This window comes from Pygocentrus nattereri, chromosome 10 (genome assembly GCF_015220715.1).
Source record: "Pygocentrus nattereri isolate fPygNat1 chromosome 10, fPygNat1.pri, whole genome shotgun sequence".
Lineage (NCBI taxonomy): Eukaryota > Metazoa > Chordata > Actinopteri > Characiformes > Serrasalmidae > Pygocentrus > Pygocentrus nattereri.
Window position 1 is genome coordinate 3,284,042 of NC_051220.1, and position 21,534 is coordinate 3,305,575.

Below are 21,534 nucleotides of genomic sequence, written 5' to 3' on the forward strand. Positions count from 1 at the left end.
TACTCAAGTGGAGGTCTAAAGGGAGGAACTTCTACTTTTACTGGAGTGATATTTACCTTGGGGGTCTCGACTTTAACTAAAGTACAGGATTTGTGTACTTTGTCCACCGCTGGTGTAAACATTGTAAATGGTTCAAAACATTCCGTTCACTCCCCGAGTCCATCCAGTTGCTTACGTACGTGTGAACACCCCAGTCAAATGGCAAGTTTATTGAAACTTTTTAAGTGAAAAGAAATTTCTATAGAGAATCACACTTAAATATGACAGACTCGCTGCAGTTTTAAAGCTCAATTTTTATTTATTCACTCATTTTAACATTGGAAAAAAAAACATTTGCACAGACCAGTTATCATGCAGAGACGTTTGTCCTCTGTAGAGGATATGCAAGTTATTTTACTTCAAAAATCAACAAAACATGTCACTGGACCAAGCGTATTGAACCTTTTGCATGCAACTGTATAGAACAGCCCATTAGGAATTTACTATTTTATTTCATTCTTGCATTTACAGTTCAGTTTACACATCTCTACAGTTCATCTTCAGGGTTTTAGTGCTTGCTCAGCACTTGTTGTGCTCCTAAAATCCAAAATTGTAGCTTTTAAAAACTAATTTATGACGCACTGATCATAACTGGACGTCCGGAATTGTAGCTTTCACCTAACTGCATGTTGCTTCATCCACACTGCATTAGCAGAGCCGACGCTGGCAGCTGCAGAACCCAGGTTGATAAACTACTTTCGAATAAATGTCACGTCTTTTTTTATACACCTCCAGTCATAAAAGCTCTACTATCTCTGCTACCATAGTACAGCTGTAATCAATGTAAATAGAGCCCCCAACACTCTCCCCTCTGCTGAGCCATAGACAATAAATGACCTTCCAACCTGGGCTGTAGCCAACTTTTCTGCCAGCTGGTTTCATCCCTGGAAGACATTGTCTGGAATCAGATTTATAACTCCAAATCAGACTATGCCAAGTATGGTAGTGAGCTGATGGAGGGGCTTCGCTTCTGCACTTCAACCATGTCTGGACGTTCACCTGAAACCTAAGTGGCTACTGTTTCTGCTGTCTGGGAAGCCTGAGGCATCACGGCGTTCAGGCGTGCAGGCAGCATGGCCCAAAGCACGCTGGGGTCTCGTGAGCGACACTAGAGAGCACTGATATGTGAGAGGGTGTGCTGTGAGGACCACTTACCTCTCCCCTACTTTAGAGACCTCTGTGCTGTTTATATACACAGCCGTCACTACAGGAACAGCTCAACGTTACTTCAAGCCTTTGTTGTCGAACGGAAAATATTCATTACAGCACTTGAGTACATTTTTCGCTATAACAGTACTGTAATCTTCACTTCAGTTCATTTACTTTGCTAATTTAAGTTTACATTTATGCCATTTGGCTGACGCTCATTATTCAGAGTGACTTACAATTTGATCATTTTACACAGGGAGGCCAAGGCAGGGTTAGGAGTCTTGCCCAAGGACTCTTATTGGTATAGTGTAGGATGCTTTGCCCTGGTGGGGGATTGAACCCCAGTCTACAGCGTAGAGGGCAGAGGTGTTAACCACTACACTAACCAACCACCGGTTTTAATAATCGTTGCAAAGGAAAAATAAATGAGGGGAAATCCTACTTTGAGGAACGCCCAGTTAAATGTGAAAGATTCAGCTCCGCAAAACACACTAGACAAGGCTTCTACAAGCACAGAGACCCCCCCCCCCCGCCCCCCTGTTATGACCCCAAAACTGCGAACAAACCCCCCCACCCGTGCCAAGCTTACCATCAAAGATACAGTATTTTCAAACGGCTTATGTCTGACCACTAGTTAGCTAATTAGCCAGTGTCTGGCAGTACATTAACATTAGAACTCAGAACTCAGAACCAGTAACCGACTGTGTTTTGCACACAGACGAATTAGACCTCTGCATTTAACCCGTCCCGACATGCACACTAGTGAACACACACACTAGGGCACAGTGAGCACACTTGCCCGGAGCAGTCGGCAGCCCTATCCACGGCGCCCGGGAATAGGGTGTCTTGCTCAAGGGCACTTCAGTCACATAACGTCAGCCAAGGGGATGGAACCGGCAACCTTCCGGTCACAAGGCCGGTTCCCTAACCTCCAGCATTACTGTACAAGTAGGGTGAATGAACCGACTAATTTACCCCTTCTGCACTTCCCCGCTCTGATATCCACCCCACCATTCTGCTTTTTTAGAGGTTTTCTTTCCTAGCCAGTCTTTACTTAGCTTTAACTTTCCTGCTTGTTATCATTACGCTTTGTTCTGGGCAGCATTTGCGTGATTGGCTGATGGCCACACACTGAGAAGCAACGTGTCTGGATATATACACTCCAGCATTTGTCGTTTGTCCCAGGCAGTGTCCATTCATTTTATATACGACGACATTAGAAAGGACCATACACTTCTTTCTTTCTCACTCGGTAGCCGACACACACATCCCACCGGGAATGTCCTGGTCCTCCTGATGGCCAGAAAATCCTGTCATCTTTATCATTTTCAACTCAACTAAAGAAAATGGGATCATCGTCAGTGGATATAGCTAGATGAGCTCTCCTATTGGTTAGGACTTCAAGAGCCAACAAGAAGGCTTAACATGTTAACAGAGATTTCGAGATCTTCGCTTTTCGCGACTCGGTGTCCATTCTGAGCAAGGAGCCATTAGCTAAATGGCTGGCTAATCCTAGCTAAACAGATAACGTGTGATATTTACGATTTTCTTCTTGCTTTGTTGTGTAACGTCATTGCTATTTATTGAACTGTCTGTCAGCTAGCTACTTGAGGTAGGTGTCAACCTATGGCCTATAAATAATGACCGTATTGGAGGCGTACAGCCACACAAGGCTGTGATGTAGGAAATATCCTGAAACACAGGTTCCCTATAATAGCCTTCGGTGAAGACCTAATGACTTCTGGGCACTAAAAGTGCATGGTAAGTCCTTTTTTATTCAATAGAATCATGATGGTATTTAAACTCTGTGAGTATTACTGTCCTACTCTTGTTTCACTGTTGAGTTTTTGGATAGAAACAAAAGGGCTAAGCTCAGGAATTCATTCAGGAATGGTTCTTCTCTGTGGTATCTTGGTAGATATACTTAAGCGAGCTCTCCTACTGGCTGGGTCTTCAGGAGCTGACAAGAAGAACACCTAACGTTAACCATCGTCATAAATAAGCACGATTATGTGACCGAGGAATCAACCAATCGCATTTTGATTTTCAGTAGGCAGTATCAAATTTCAGAGAGATAAGTATCTGGATGTTCTAGATACATCAGTGACTGAAAATGAGGTGTATGCTAATATATGGGTTGTTTGAAACAGAAAACAGCAGCGGCAGACCTAAACCAGGACTCCCGACTCAAAGAGCTAATATGTTAATATGTCTGTTGCGAGCTTAAGTAAAACATGACATGTCTTTTATAAGCTTCAAATATTTGTGTTTAAGTTAAGAGTGGCCAAAATGTTCATAACCCTTAGCTTAGAGCTAACAAGCTACTAGAATTCTATAGGGATGCTATCAGAAGTTAGCATTATTATTTGTTTTGACACTCATGGCTTGAATTGAAGGCCTAGTTCTAATAGGCAGTTCGTTCTCGAGCTCCTTACACTAAATTCCCAAATTGTCGTCACCGCTGAGCAGCTTTTTTCTTTTTTTGTTGTCAGTTTTGTGGCCTAACGCACAACACAAACAACGGATTTATGGTGGCACTGCATTTAAGGTAGCAGTGGATGTAAGGTAGCAACAAATTAAAAGGTGGCAGTGAATTTAACAGTGGATTTAAGATTTCAGTGTATTTAATAGCTTAGGAAAGACCTAGCAACACCTTAGCAACAACCTGGGACACCGTAGAAATGGCATAAAAACATCTAGGCAACAGTTAAGCAACCATTAACGGTCTTCCACCAAATGTAACGTTGTATCGCTTTCACTTCGTTCACAAACCTTCCCTTTCAAGTTCTTTTTGTATTTGCAGCGTTAATATGAAGAGCTGTTCAAACACAGTCCATCTGAGAGACTCTCCCCCTTTTGTATTTACTCTGAAATCTTGTAAATTTGTGTGCAATTCAGTCAATTGTTGCATCACACAAGCTGAATGAACTGAGTGAACTCTCGGCCAGTCTGCAGTGTGTGTTGTGGTGCAGATGTAGACACTCTATATAGGTAGACGGCCACACTCTGGGCCAGTTGCATGTGTGGGCGTACCCTGTGGCCGGGGTCAGCCCCTTGACCCGTTAGTCGAAGTAAACCGAGCACACCAGTTCTAAATGTCAGCGGCAAACATGGCCTCATGCCAAAGAGTGCTTTGCTAAGTGCTTTGCTACTGAACCACTTCCAGTGACAGAGCTGGACCACAGGACGTCTTTTTTAGTGGAGATCTCTTTCACGTCAGGTCATAGTGAAACGACAAGGCTTCTCTTTTTGGCAGGTTATAATATCATCACACGCAGTGGTCATGTGGACCTATTTCATGTTTGTAAATAAAGCTCCTTTGGCTGCCTGGGCATGTTATCTCTGCTGACCTAAGTTCAGTCCAAGTCATCAGACTGAAGCTTCCTAAAGGACGGCAGGGCAGCAGAATGTACAGAGGTACATATGATCACATGAGAAGAGGCAATAACAGTGTTTGAAATTGATTATTTTGATAACAGGATTATCATTTAAAGCTCGACTGCAAGCATAAAGCAGCTTTTTGTCATTTGGTGCTCTTAAGTGCAATGTAGATGGATACGTGGGCTTTTTGAAACGATACTTTTAACCAATACTTAAACGGTACTTTTGCTCAAGTAGTACAAAATAACAATTATACGAAATGTATTAAGGAGGTTGCGATGTGCCAGAAATGAACCCAACACCATTCGCCAAACTAAACGGGCTGTAAGAAGCTTTACAGACCGGCTGGAACAAAACAACATTAATACTGATCTGGAGAAACTGACCAAACTGAGCTGAACCTGATATTTGCTCAGTTTTACGGCTCAGTCTGATTTGGTCCGACTCTGAAGATCAGACACGTCTGGCGAATGGTGTTGGGTTCATTTCTGGCTGATTCCAGGTTGTTCAGCTGTTCTTCTGTCACAGCTGCCGACTGAAAAGCTGCTCAGTGGTGACGACAGTTTGGGAATTTAGTGTCGTCTTGTCTTCAGAGTCGGACCAAATCGGCTGTCGGTCAGATGTGACCTTAACAGTGTCCGTTTTCTGTTTGTGGCAAAGTAAGAAGTAAAGACAGCTGCTTAACAACGGAGTAAGCGGAATAACTGGTGTACAAATATAAAACCCCAATTCCAGTGAAGTTGGGACGTTGTGTAAAACACAAATAAAAACAGAATACGATGATTTGCAAATCCTTTTCAACCTATATTCAATTGAATACACTACAAAGACGAGATATTTAATGTTCAAACAGATAAACTTTATTGTTTTTTGCAAATATTCACTCATTTATACTACTCAATACTACAGTTAAGATTAGGGCTGAAATTATGATTAGAGTTAGATTTATTAGAATCTTTTACACTGAACTTTAAGTTCAGTTGCATTTAATAGATATTTAGTTGAATGTTAGTCAGAGACAGACTGAGCATCTACAGTGGAGCATCGCATAAAGTCTTTCAAATGTCTGACATGATTTATCTAAACTTCTGGCTTTACAGCAAGCAAAAACTTGTCATTTCAGTGAGGGAGTGTAGACTATTTTAAACATTCTTGTTCAGCTATTTAACAGCATCTTAAGGCAACCTGTTTGCCTTAAGACACACCTGCAGCCCCGCCCTTCACGCCGTCAGAGAAAAATGCTTTATTTTTAGCTTTTCAGGTTTAAAAAAGGCCCAGACAAAAAAAAAATCACATTTTTTAGAGAAAAGGTGTGGCAAGCAAACTGTTGCTTACAAGAAATATGTCAAGGCTATTATTGTTGCCAAAGGCTGTGTGGGCAGTAGTTGAAGGATGACCATGTCAAGCTTTTTTTATTACTAAAATAAGAAGCTCAAATTATGTGTTTTGTTGATTCGTGAAAATAAGTTAACACTATTTTCTGCAAAGTTTAGTGCACACTTTCTATTTATTTGCTGATTTTCACATGTTGGAATATTTATATATATATATATATATATATATATATATATATATATATATATATATATATATATATATATATATATATTGTTGCTGTTGGAAGAAAACCTTGTATCTCCATTTTTGGCATTTTTCAGTTTTTGACATAATCTGAAAGTATCTGTTACTCTTTACATTGTTTGTAAGTTTTATGATGAATGGCCTAAAAGAAATGACCCAAAATGACATGGGAATAATTCTGGTTCCATTGACTTACATTGAAAGTGAAGTAGGTTTTTTTGTCCCTGTAAAGTTACTATTTTGGAGATACAAGGTTTTCTTCTGACAGCAGCGATATATATATATAAATATCAAATATATATGTGCTCTAACTTTTGTACAGGCCACACTTTTTTTTTTCAGTATGTTAAACTGAGTCGTTCCACCTAATTAACAATATTAGGACGGACTAGAGCACATGAAGCTCTGCTGATCCTTCAACACAGTTTAACAGTAAATGGTCTTAAACGCTGGAGTTAATGTAGAACTGCTGATTCCCCCTTTAACCCTGAAGATCAGGGAATCTTTTGAAGAAGAAGCAGACGACAGACAAGCTGTAAAAATTCTCATGGAGAGACATTTTACAAGAAACTATTTCACTTTTGAGGAAAAGTTTCCTGCTGGAGATGTGAGAAAAGCAGCTAAGCAAGCTCAAAGCAGAGCGAAGTAAGTCTGTGTTTTAATTTATATCAAATTTGTTAGCCTATATCAGCACATCAGTACATACTGAGACATATTTACAGCCAAGATGATAAATCAGATATAAAATGTTGCGGCTCGGACATTTGCCGCCCCCACTGTAGCATACCCTAATAATCTGAGTATATTTATGCCAAGCTGATGGTGTTTGTGTGTGTTTGTGTTTCACCTTTTTCTTATCATATTGGTGAAGTCATAACACCTGCTGTTGTTGTGTTTTGAAAAATAAAAGTTCAGAAACTGGAAGTCATTCAGTACCTGTTCAGAACTGGATATACATGGAATTATTACCAGAACCTCAATGTTAAAAAAATTGCAATAGTGTGTTTGACTGCGTTTGACTGGAGGTGCCCAAACTTTTGTAAACAACTGTATTTCTAGGTCAGAAGTCTCACTTCGTTGCTGTCTAAAGGGCAATATGGGGAAAGCAAGATATGTTTATCAGCAGCAGGAGCCAAAATGCATCTAGACATTATGAAGTAAATCGCTGTTGTTGGGACAAAACCTCGTATCTCCATTTTTGTCATTTCTCAGTTTTTGACATCATTTGAAAATACCTGCATTCCTTCGCATTGTGTGTAAATTTCATGATGACTGGACTGAAATAAATGGCCCAAAATTAATTGGAAACACGTCTGGTTCCACTGACTTGCATTAAAAGTAAAGTAGGTTTTTTCCTTCTCCTGTAAAGTTCCCATTTTGGAGATACGAGATTTTCTTCTGACACCAGCGAAATGCTTATGCATCATAGTTGCATGCATTCCACATGATAATGATAAAAAATTGAAGTCACAAGGATTTAGTGAGAGTAGGTCCAGTAGTTCCTCTTGTGAAAGCCTTGGAAACCCAAGGAAGCAGCCAAAAATAAAGCTCCCATTCTGAGCGGTCAAGGAGGAGCCACCACTTTAGAGAGTCAATGCTAAGCCTTGGGGAGGTTTTCTCACACCCTGACAAGCTATATCTCAGGGGTGAGTCTGGTATGTGAACCCACTCACCCTATCCTAAAGGGCATGCGTATGTTTTCATACAATTTTAGACGAGGGCCGAGGAAGTGGAGGAGTGCTGGGGTGCTGTAGGGGTCCCAACGATAGAGGATTGATTAACTGCTAAAAATAATTAATGAAAAATCTTCATGTAGTAAAGGCCTAGAGGTGCCCGCAAAAACCTGGGCACTCAAATGACATAGTTTGCTGATTTCTGAGGCTAAATGAAGTAAATACAACCTCAGCAGCAAACTAGTCAGTAACGTTTCTCTGCAAATGTTAATGAACAGGCACTTTGACGAAATGAAAAAACTGATTTTTTTTAATAATTAAAAGTAAATGACACCCTTCTGAGTTAATACTTGGTAACACCCCCTCTTTGGCAGATATAACAGCTTTTAAATGATTTTTATAGTCTTTCGATTCCTCTTTTAGGAATTTCACTCACTCTTCCTTTCACAATACTAAGATCTGCCCCCAGATTTCCAATGATGCTTCAATGTGTGTTTTCTGTTTCAGTTTTCTGACTGATCTTTTTTTCCAGAATTGGTTGATATTTAGAGGAATTCTTTCAACTCCTCATATTCATTCGGCCTGGGTCACTGGCTGCTGAACAGTCCCAAAGCATAATATTTCTAGCCCATGCTTAACAGCTGGCAAGGTGTTCCTTTCATCAAATACTACTCATTTTCTCTCCAAACACATTTTTGGCGTTTGTGTGAAGAGTTCCATTTTTACCTCAACAGCACTTAGAAAGGCTTTCCGAAATGCCACGGGCTTGTCTAGATTTAGTTTTGCATTCTTCAGATGTTTGCTTTTTTGAAGACATTGCAGGTAAGGTTTCTTTCTGATGACTCTTCCATGCAGATCATGTTTGTACAAGCAATGCTGCAAAGTAGAACTGTGCACCACCACCAGTGCATCAGCTAAACCTTCTTGCAGACCCTTTGCTGTCATATGGGGGTTTTGCTTTGCCTTTCTGGTCAGAAACTGAGAAACTCTGAGAGTTTTCTCGTTTTTTTCCAGATTGTAATTGCCTTCATGTTCACAGTTACCCTTAGATTAACTCTGACCTGCTTAACATGTTCTTCTGAGTCAATTACCACTTATTGTTTTTTCCAGTACCCTGAGGGAGAAGCGGCTTAGAAGATGTGTGTGTCTGTGTGTGTTTTTTCCAATGTGTTGAATTCACTAAATAAATGGAAATTTTGCCCTAAAAGTTTCTGAAAAACTCCATCTTTAAGTGTGTTCCTTGTAGAGGACGCATTCATTTATTTTCACTTAGAAAACCAACAAAATGTCTTTTGATCAGATTAACTGATTTTAATTTTTCTTCATTTTTTCAGCACAGGAGCTGTCCCTGCTATTGTGTGAAGATTTTATGAGGAGTGGACCAATGGAAACGCTCGAAATTACTAGAATAATTATTATTATTTTATTATTAGAATTAGATTTTTTAATTATTAGAATAAAATGTCTTTACATTGACTAGAGTTAAGAAGGTTTTTGCCCTCTCTGAATGAAAAAAAACTATTGTTTTAGAGGCACTATCTTCGGATAGTGATGAGATATATATATATATATATATATATATATATATATATATATATATATATATATATATAACACTTTGCCTGGGCTTGACTGTTGTTCTGGTTTTAGTCTGGACAGTTGCTGGACCTGTTTAATCTTTCCTCAAGCTGTTAACTGCTCTTTTTATGAATGTTTCCTGAGCTGTGTGGACATTTTCCCATAGACTGACGCGCTAGAGGTCAGGGTTGATACTAGTATGTGACCCCACTCACTCTATCTTACAGATAGAGTTTGTTTCCATACAGTGTCAGGAAGGTGGGGGCTGCTAGGGGGCTGCAGCGTCTTCAGGAATTCTGATATCTTCTGGTCTTCATATGCAGATCTACAGCTGTATGCAAAAGTTTGAGAAGTCCTGGTCAAATTACAGATTTTGTTGGTTTTTAATTTGCGCTGGCCACCTGTTTTAGGACCCGATTATAAGCTAATATGCTCGCTAACCCTCACAGTGTTTCCCTGTAACTGTATTTTGCAGATGTGATGCTCAAAAAGGCACTATAAATGACTCCACCGTGCCCGCAAAGATGATCCTGCCGACTCATAACAAGAGCTTCCGTGTGTGACCTCCATTTCAGGAGTATGGTCCAGTGGTTAACTAGCTAGCTGTAGGTTACAGATAACGTTACTGAGCATTCAAATATTGGACACAATACATTATATTTCCAAAAGTGTTGTCGTCTGTCGTCACACGCGTATGAACTTGAGTGACATCCCGTTCTTAATCCATATGGTTTAATATGATGTCGGCCCACCCTTTGCAGCTATAACAGCTTCAACTCTTCTGGGAAGGCTTTCCACAAGGGTTAGGAGTGTTTATGGGAATTTTTGACCGTTCTTCCAGAAGCGCATTTGTGAGGTCAGACACTGATGTTGGACGAGAAGGCCTGGCTCACAGTCTCCGCTCTAATTCATCCTAAAGGTGTTCTATGGGGTTGAGGTCAGGACTCTGTGCAGGCCAGTCAAGTTCTTCCACACCAAACTGGCTCATCCGTGTCTTTATGGACCTGCTTTGTGCACTGGTGCGCAGTCATGTTGGAACAGGAAGGGGCCGTCCCCAAACTGTTCCCACAAAGTTGGGAGCGTGAAATTGTCCAAAATCTCTTGGTGCTGAAGCTTTAAGAGTTCCTTTCACTGGAACTAAGGGGCCGAGCCCAACTCCTTAAAAACAACCCACACCATGATCCCCCCTCCACCAAACTTTACACTCGGCACAGTGCAGTCAGACAAGTACCGTCTCCTGGCAACCGCCAAACCCAGACTCATCCATCAGATTGCCAGACGGAATTCACTGAGTTCCTGAGAGCGACCCATTCTTTCACTAATGTCTGTAGAAGCAGTCTGCAGGCCTAGGGGCTTGGTTTTGTACACCTGTGGCCACGGAAGTGACTGGAACACCTGAATTCAATGATTTGGATGGTGAGTGAAAACTTTGGGAAATATAGTATATTTCCATGATCTACCGGTCATAAGATAAAAGCTTGAGTTCCGAAATATAAGCTTTAAAAAATGAAATTAATTCTCTGAAATGACCCTTAGACAACTTATTCTCAGTTTAGCACTTTCACACAGTGCCTTATATTACTTTATATTAACCCTTAAAAAATCACAATTATTGCTGGTGATAAGAGCAATGGAGTGTGTCTGTGGGAATTTGTGCCCATTCAGTCAAAAGAGCATTTGTAAGGTCAATTATTTCTAATTTCTCATACGTAGTACATGAGAGAAGTGACAAGTGGTTTCTAAACTTCCAGTCTATATAATATTTGTGTTTCTATTATAAGGTTCAGGTTTTCCCCAAGAATCTGTAAGTAATTACACTTGAATAGCATTGCAAAACTAAAGTTTTAACTCTTAACTTCTAAGGGTTAAAGAAAAAATACTAAGGCCTCAGGCCGTCAGACATGTATGCAAACATCTCACAACACAAACACTTCAGTACCTGGAGCCCAGTCACCATTACCTCATGTTAGACCCATGACGAAGTTATTCAGCATGTTTTTATGCAGAAACCTGGCCCAGCTCAGACGCCAGCAATGACTGAGCCTGTCCAAACAGTTGAGGATTACGGGGGGTTAAAATAACCCAATGATCTATGCAAAGGAATGAGATACTACAAAGGTGATGGGTCATGTTTCCCGTTATGTAAATGCCTCTACACTTATGATAAGCCTCCATCCCCAGAAATAAAACAATTGCAGATGGATAGAAGTTTTCATGGTGCATGAGAACATCACCATCACGCACATTCGAATGCAAACAATTACCACTCGTACACAGAAAGCCCATTTTCCAGCCACCTGTGTGCTGATCAGTATTACTTTCAATGTGCTAATTCATGCAGAAGGAGTCTTAAATACAGATGGTTGATGAATTAAAGGAAAAACCTGAATAAATGAGAGGTACAACTTGATGCTTCCAGTGTGCAGATGCTTTCAGACAGGTGTTTATTATACAACTAGAAAAGTTGTTTTGGAAGAAAATCCATGTAGAAACACAACAGCAACCACCTGGGACACCATAGCAACACCCTAGCAACCACCTGGAAAATCATGGCAACATGCTTCGCAACACCATTACAACCACCAGTGTATTCAATGTTGCACTGTATGCTGCCTGACATTATTCAGTATTGCACTGTATGCTGCCTGACATTATTCAGTATTGCACTGTATGCTGCTCTATACTGTCTAGTTCTGAACTCTGTGTACTACCTTACATTGTCCTCTATTACACTGTGTACTTCTTTCTTCTGTCCAGTACTGCACTATATGTACTGCTTTACACTGTTTATTATTGCCTTACACTGTCCAGTATGGCACTATTTGTACCGTTCTGCACTGTTCAGGATGGCACTATGTGTGCTGGGGTGCGTTGTTTGCCTCGGTCCTGCACTTTAATATTTGTCTACGCTGCTCTGCCCTGCACCTTCTGTTCTCACTTGTGCTTTTTGAACATATAAAAACAGCAGACTTTCTGTTTTGTTGATATAGATAGATATTTTGTTACATAGAACTGTGCAAAGAGAAATGCACAATCATTCACAGCTCAAACCATGAAACTACATGAAAACTACAACAAAATTCATGTACTACAGCCTCTCCTGCTGAGCTGTCCCACTTGTGTGGAAGAAAATCTGTGGGCTGGTAAGATCAGCGCTTCGGCACAGAAACAAAGGCCACTCTATGCTCTTTATAGTCCCAGACTCTGTTGTGGTGCTGGAAATCAAAGGCGTGTGAAATGCACATGGACAGTCCAGCCAATGGCCAGCAGCCCCTGCCCATCCAGAGCCAGCAGAACTCATAACAGAGGACCTTGTTGTGACAAGCAATGTGAATGCAGCACTGTTTCACTGCAGCAAAGGCCTCCCTGCAAAAGAATGCTTCTCTATGGGGAAAAAACATGATTTCTTTATCATTATTATTATTAATGGAATTAATATTTACATAATTATAGTAATTACCAAGTGCTTAGGTCTCTAACATCAAGAAAAGGAAGAGGTTGTAATAGAAAGCAATATTGAACCTAAAATATAAATGTATAGGTGCTTTTATACCATGTAGACTATATGTTACAAAAGTATTGGGACACCTATACAGGAGCTTTTATTACATCCCTTTCTAAATTCATAGGCAGTAATTGGATGGCGGCTTCCACTCTACTGGGAAGACTCTACAAGATTTTGGAGAGTGTGGGAATTTTTGCTCGTTTATTAAAAGAAGAGCATTTGTGAGTTCAGACACTGATGTTGGATGAGAGGACCTGGTTCACAATCTCCATTCTACTTCATCCCAAAGTTGCTTGATGGAGTTGAGGTCATGAGGGCCAGTCAAGTTCTTCCACACCACTCACCCAGCCATGACTTTATGGACCTCGCTTTATGCACTGGGGCTCAGTCATTGCTGGAAAAGGTTCTTCACCAAACTGTTCCCACAAAGTTGGAAGCGTACAATTGTCCAAAATGTCCCTCTCATTATCCCTCCTCCACCAAACTTTGCAGCTGGCACAGTGCAGTCGGGCCGGTAATGTTCTCCTGGCAACCACCAAACCCAGACTTGTCCATCAGGTTGCCAGATGGAGAAGAATGATTGGTCCCTCCACAGAAATGTTTCCACTGCTCCAGAGTGCAGTGGTGGCACTTCATCACCATTTTAGACATTTTGCCTGATGCTGTAAGGCTTGCACGCAGCTGCTCGGCCATGGAAACCCATGCAATGAAGGTCCTGGAGCAGTTTTTGTGCTGATGTTAATGCCAGAGATGGTTTGGATCTCTGCAGCTACTGAATCAGCAGAGCATTGTTGACTTTTATCTTCTGTGTACTTTAGCACTTGGTGACCTCGCTGTCAAAATCTCCAAATAAAAAAACATTCTTAATTGTTAACCATTAATGGAAGTTGATATAATCCCATCAAAAAAACACTTGAAGCATTGCAGAGGAAGAGTTTTCAAATTATACAAAAAAAGAGAAAATGATGGGGCAGTGGAACTACATAGGACTTTTATTAACAACAGTAAGAAGAAAAACAACATTACATCTAGATGACCTGAATCTGAAAACATCCAGTGTGTTTCTGTCCATCCTTCTACTGTGAGAAGACAACTCAGTGCTATGAGTCTGAAAGGATGTGTAGCTGTTAAGAAGCTGTTAGAGAAAAGAAAATAGACAAAGTAGAAGAAAATTTGTTTTAGTACACTGAAACTGAACATCTGAGATGTGGAGTAAGGTTTCCAGACTCTTATTTAAATCTAAATTCCTATCTATCTAAATTTGTAATTTAGCAACCAAATCCTAAGACTGAACTTTGGGGAAAAAAGGTGTGGACAAAAATCCATGCATATTCCTTTGAAAAACTGCAAGCAAATCTCCTGATAAGGATGGAAGCTGTAATAAAAGCAAAGGGTGGGTATATTACATACTGAAAGTGAAAATATGTGCAGATGTTCCATAAACGTTTTTAGGCTTTTGTGTAATTTTCTGTTAGACATATATTTCTCTCTTTTATTTATTTATTTTCCGTAATACTTAAAAATGAATAACTAAGTTATTTTGATTGGAAATGGAATAAATAAAAAGTGATCTCTGACTTTTGCATAGTACAATATGAACATTGCATAAAAACATAGTAATAATTATATGACAATTATAATCACCAGGTGCTTGGACCCCTAACACTGACAACAGGAAAACTTATAGAATGCAAAATAATATAGACAATAATAAAGAATCACAATAAACAATAAAGCAATAAAGAATAAGAGTCTACTAACAAACATTTTGAAACAAATAAATAATTACAAAAATAAATAATGATGCTTGATAGCCAGGATAATCTGTCATTGAGGATCTTCGCCTGATACTGTTTAATGATGTGGCGTCGTATTAAACTTGTTAAATAATCTTGTAGAAATGAACGTGTTGTCAATATTTGATAGTTCAGTTTGTTCAGATTTCCTCTCAGAGGTGTGTGTAGCTTTGGTTTGCTTGGCCTGGCTTAGCATGTCCTCCTGTTTGTGTGCGCTCAATTTCAGAAACACTAAAATTGGACCACAAAAAGCTGAAGACTGCAGAAACAGAGCAGACATGGCCAAAAACAATCTAACCAAAAAAGGAGAGTTACAAAACCAGCCTGAGACTTGCACTGGTGCAGCACTGCATGCCAGCATTCAGATTCAGACATCTGAACATTTAGAAATGCAATGCAAAACTGCAAAAGACAAAAGAATAAAACATTATTAGATCATCAGATTGATTATTCCTGCATGCGGATGACCGTGTTACCTTTCACCAACTGCTTATACTGGCAGCGGCCACTGGGTGCATTGAGGAATCACATTACTTTCTTTCTCTTTATTTGGGACCCTGTCGACTACGTGTCTGTTCTGTTACATAACAGGCCTACTTGTGATTTCTCAGTCTGGGAGAGAAATACGCCCATTTATTTTCCTCTTTGCTCTTGTTTAGAAGCTGTAGTTTGGAAAGTAGCAGTAAGGGGCACCTTTCTATATACATACATAAGGCCAACATATGTGGATGCCTGACCATCACACCTTTATGACCTTGTTGACGTCCCATTCCAAAACCATGGGCTTTAATATAGAGTTGCCCCCCCTTTGTGACTATATCAGTCTCCACTGTTCTGGGAAGGCTTTGCGCAGGAATTTCAAGTGTATCTGTGGGAATTAGTTCCCATTCAGTCAAAAGAGCATTTGTAAGGTCAGGCATTCATGTTGGATAAGAATGCCTAGCTCTCAATTTCTGTTCCAGATCATCCCAAAGGTGTTCAGTGGGGTTAAGGTCAGGGCTCTGTGCAGACCTCCGGAGTTCCTCCACACCAAAACTCAAATCATGTCTTTATGGACCTCGCATTTGAGGGCTCCTCCCCAAAAGCTGTAGCATTAAGGTCACCTTTCATTAGCCCAAACCCTGAAAAACAGCCCCAGTGCATTATCCCTCCTCCACCAAACTTTACTGTTGGCACTATGCATTCTAGTAGATGGTGTTCTGGCATCTGCCAAACCCAGATTCATCTATCAGACTGCCAGATAGTGAAGCATGATTCATCACTCCAGAGAACACATTGGCAGTGCTTCAGAGTCCAGTGACGATGCTTTACACCACTCCAGTCGACACTTGGCATTGCACATAGTGATCTTAGGCTTGTGAGCAGATGCTCTGCTATGAAAACCTGTTTAATGAAGCTGCTGATGCAGAGATCTTGTACTGATGTTGCTTTCAGATGCAGTTTGGAACTTGGTAATGATGAGCCTGCCCTGTGAGTTTGCTTGGTCTGCTCTATGACTGAGCTGTTGTTGCATCTAGATGCTTCCATTTCATAATAATAGCACTTACAGTTGACTGTGGCAGATTTAGCGGTGCAGAAGTTTTAAAGTAACTTGTGGCAAAGGTGGCATCGTATGACAACATCACAGAACCTTCAGTACAACTCATTCTGCTGCCATTGTTTGTCTATGGCAATGCTTGATTTCATACATCTGTTAGCAATGGGTGTGGCTGAAGCTATATATATATATATATATTGCGATAAGAGTCTTTGAAAAGAGGCCATATACTCACCATTAAGCTTTTCGGTCTGTTATATAACTGTGTATGAAACACAATGTAATTATTATATGATCTGACCCACATACCGCAAGTTCCCCATTTCCCGTAGAGGTCTGTTTGCTTTTACCCTCTGACTCAGCTTCAAGATAACGAGTGTTTGAGTGACCATGGGGCAGTCACAGCTGTGTTTGTGTTTGTTGGTACCGAACTGTCATATCAAAGTGCTCAGACTAAAGACCACTACTTGTCCATTGTTTTCGAGTCATTCGGGGACCGGTGCCGGGTGGACATCCAAATTTTGAAATATGTTTATGTCAAGAAATCACACTTTTTGACTGGCACTCTTGGAATGACCATTTTGTGGACCCTGCAGAAGTGTACCCTTTACCTTCTGGAAGTAGGCATAGGATCCGTGCCAATTTGGCTCTTAACCAAGTTTGCAGAAGTCCGGTCAAGTTCACTTCAGTTCAGTGTGAGGGTATCTTGGGAGATGATGGAGTTGCAGTGATGAGCCACACATCCTTAAAGGGGAACTTCAGCTAGAATGAAAAATCTTCTAAGCCACTTCTCCTTCTGGGTCGTGGGGGGTGCTGGAGCCTATCCCAGCTGTCACTGGGTGAATGGCGGGATACACCCTGGACAGGTCGCCAGTCCATCACAGGGCACCATCATAAACATTAAGCAAATATTTCACATAAAACTTATTTGTAAATATACTTTACTCATTTCTATTCATTAGAAGCAGCTCAATCTGGATCAATCCAAAACTGGTTTAATTGAATTTTATAACCTGTTAGATTTTCCCACTAAATCTTATTAGGAGGCGGAGCTCATGTGCAACGGTAACAGGAAACGCATCATCAACCAGGAAACTACTTCAGCTGTCATGGTGAACATGAATCTCCTGCCATCCTTCGTTATTCAGTGCAACTGCACTGAAATCGTGATGCAAATTCACTTAGTGTTTTTAATGTTTTTGACCAAATATTAATGTTTCATTTTGCTTATTTTTGAGAGAAACTCTAGACAAATGCCAGCGAACTAGCTAGCTAGCATTCTTGCTAGGTCTGCTGTCATGGTAACGGCTATGAAAGGTAGTGTGGTTGGTTAGTGTAGTGGTTAACACCTCTGCCTTCTACACTGTAGACTGGGGTTCAGTCCCCCACCTGGGCAAACACCCTACACTACACCAATAAGAGTCCTTGGGCAAGACTCCTAACCCCGCCTTGGCCTGCCTGTGTAAAATGATCAAATTGTAAGTCGCTCTGGATAAGAGCGTCAGCCAAATGCCATAAATGTAGATTAAATAAGCAGTGGCGGTGATTTATAGTGAAGCTGTATATAAAGTTGTATTGCATTAATATTGCAACTGTAGGTGACCTCGACATGTTGGCGTGGCATGAAGTGACTGATGGCGTTAGCTGCTAACTGGCGTGATGGTCAGCGTGAGAGCTGCACCTCAATAGGAACGTTGTGCACATAAACATTCGCTTTAATTAGCAGTTCAGTTACGAGTGAATTGGAATTCTAAAGCAGGCAATTTGATCACGGCTGAAATCTGTAAAGTGCTGTTTATTTCTTTCTCATTAGAGTTTAAAGTTTACATGTTTATCTCAGCAAATACGGTTTAATACAGTTGGGACGACAGTAAATGTTTGTGAATTTAACTTGTCATTTAATACTTTTACACCGTCTAAGTAACTGTGCTGCGATGCAGAAGCTACTATTAACTCTTTAGAAATACATTAATGTTCTGTATATTGTTATTTAATTAGTTCAGGTTTATTGAACATGATGGAGAATCAATTACACAATAATACCATTTTTATATTGGATTTATGTGTTAAAATAGAATAGAAAATTGACGTAATTAAAATCTGTAAGTTTTAACTTTGGGGCTGAAATATTTTTTTGAGTGTACTCACCTATTTCAGCAGTGGTCTCCAGCGTGAGCTTTCCTGGCTCAAAGTCTATTCTGATGATGTATGTTTGAAGGTGTAAGACTACGAGTGCTGGGGTGGCTCATTTCATTTTTGTTTTTTGTCTCCGCTAAACTGTAAAAAAATAATTGTTGTTTTAAGTTGAAAAAGTTGCTTGGGCTGCCTTAAAATTCTGAGCTAAATGAATTTGAAATAGTAAATTAGCAGATCAGGAATCTGTGCTTTATGCCCTATCGGCTTATTATGTTTAAGAAAGCCAGGACACTAACTTTTGAAGTTAAATTCCCGCAAGTTTAGTTACATCAATAATCAAAGTGACAGTCAATTGAGGTTTGTGCTATAGCAGCAGACTCTAGGTCAGCGGCTCGTAATCAGGGTGCCGTATTACAGAAACTTCCTATCTTCTTGTCTTAACGTAAGATCTGACGGGACAAGATAAGATTCATCACAAATTCATATTACAGAAGCTAATCTGATCTTAATTTGAGAATCTTTTCTAAGAATCTTAACTTACTCGATCAAAATCGACCATCAACTGCCGTGTCCTTACCGTAACTGCCGTTACCTAGCAACCGGCCATACCTGGACAGCTAATGTTAACTACCATTACTGAGGTAAAAAAGGTCAAATAAAACTAAAGCGCGATAAACGGAGAGTTAATAATGTCGTATCAGTGCTTCGTGCTGTTTATCAGAGTCATTTATCAGTTTCAGTCTCCATTTCCCAAACCGATTCAGCCAAGTGCGCTAACGTAACTCCTCCTAATAAACAGACACACGTTCAGCTCCGTCTCCTCATTATTCACCACCTTCACTGTAATATTGTATATAACGCGTTTTTATCAGACATTAATGGCCTGAGGTAACAAGAGGCCATTGAGTTGTTAAAAAATGCTGTTAAAAACAAAACAACTCACAAGTCAAAGAACTGTTTTCAGTGTAGATAAATGTAGCGTCACTATGCTGGTTATAGTGAACTGTGTTGCCTGACTCCGCATAAAATAATAGAGAGAGACGGTTTAAACCGAAGTTAAGATGCTCTGAGGTTGGATTAATTTTAAGAAAATAAGAAATATAGAAAAATCAAGACAAGCATTTAAATATATGCATTTCTTACTCGAAAATAATGAATTTAATCAACACAGGCTTTTCAATTTTATTTGTACCTCTCCCTAAAACTTGGTAAAAAAGTTGCAAAGAAAGCTCTACATTTAAGTGATTTGACAGGTGGGAATATAACATTTCTTGAAGCTTAAGCACTTACTTTGAAGAATACTTTATCAAAAACGCCACGTAAAAAAGTACATTTTAGAGTTTCAAGGCCTAAAATGAACTCAAATGCTCACTGAAAGTGCTTCATATTTCATCAGATCATCCCTGTTTTCAGATCTTTCTACAACATTCCGGTAACTTTGAATATAGAAGGAGAAAAACTATATTTTAAATGGGGGTGAGGGGGCGCTCTCATGTCATTCCCTCCATCCCCACAGGGAAACATCAACTTTATAGTTTATTGTAGAACTAGTGGGACCTCTATGATGTAAAGGTGGCCTGAGTTTGTCCCTCTCCCTGTCCTCACTGGAAACTATAACATAACTGTACAGTTTAATGCAGTATTAGTGGGATCTCTATGATGTAAAGGTGGCCTGAGTTTGTCCCTCTCCCTGTCCTCACTGGAAACTATAGCATAACTGTACAGTTTAATGCAGTATTAGTGGGATCTCTATGATGTAAAGGTGGTCTGAGTTTGTCCCTCTCCCTGTCCTCACTGGAAACTATAGCATAACTGTACAGTTTAATGCAGTATTAGTGGGATCTCTATGATGTAAAGGTGGCCTGAGTTTGTCCCTCTCCCTGTCCTCACTGGAAACTATAGCATAACTGTACAGTTTAATGCAGTATTAGTGGGATCTCTATGATGTAAAGGTGGTCTGAGTTTGTCCCTCTCCCTGTCCTCACTGGAAACTATAACATAACTGTACAGTTTAATGCAGTATTAGTGGGATCTCTATGATGTAAAGGTGGCCTGAGTTTGTCCCTCTCCCTGTCTTCACTGGAAACTATAGCATAACTGTACAGTTTAATGCAGTATTAGTGGGATCTCTATGATGTAAAGGTGGCCTGAGTTTGTCCCTCTCCCTGTCCTCACTGGAAACTATAGCATAACTGTACAGTTTAATGCAGTATTAGTGGGATCTCTATGATGTAAAGGTGGTCTGAGTTTGTCCCTCTCCCTGTCCTCACTGGAAACTATAACATAACTGTACAGTTTAATGCAGTATTAGTGGGATCTCTATGATGTAAAGGTGGCCTGAGTTTGTCCCTCTCCCTGTCCTCACTGGAAACTATAGCATAACTGTACAGTTTAATGCAGTATTAGTGGGATCTCTATGATGTAAAGGTGGCCTGAGTTTGTCCCTCTCCCTGTCTTCACTGGAAACTATAGCATAACTGTACAGTTTAATGCAGTATTAGTGGGATCTCTATGATGTAAAGGTGGTCTGAGTTTGTCCCTCTCCCTGTCTTCACTGGAAACTATAGCATAACTGTACAGTTTAATGCAGTATTAGTGGGATCTCTATGATGTAAAGGTGGCCTGAGTTTGTCCCTCTCCCTGTCTTCACTGGAAACTATAGCATAACTGTACAGTTTAATGCAGTATTAGTGGGATCTCTATGATGTAAAGGTGGCCTGAGTTTGTCCCTCTCCCTGTCTTCACTGGAAACTATAGCATAACTGTACAGTTTAATGCAGTATTAGTGGGATCTCTATGATGTAAAGGTGACCTGAGTTTGTCCCTCTCCCTGTCTTCACTGGAAACTATAGCATAACTGTACAGTTTAATGCAGTATTAGTGGGATCTCTATGATGTAAAGGTGGTCTGAGTTTGTCCCTCTCCCTGTCCTCACTGGAAACTATAGCATAACTGTACAGTTTAATGCAGTATTAGTGGGATCTCTATGATGTAAAGGTGGCCTGAGTTTGTCCCTCTCCCTGTCCTCACTGGAAACTATAGCATAACTGTACAGTTTAATGCAGTATTAGTGGGATCTCTATGATGTAAAGGTGGCCTGAGTTTGTCCCTCTCCCTGTCCTCACTGGAAACTATAACATAACTGTACAGTTTAATGCA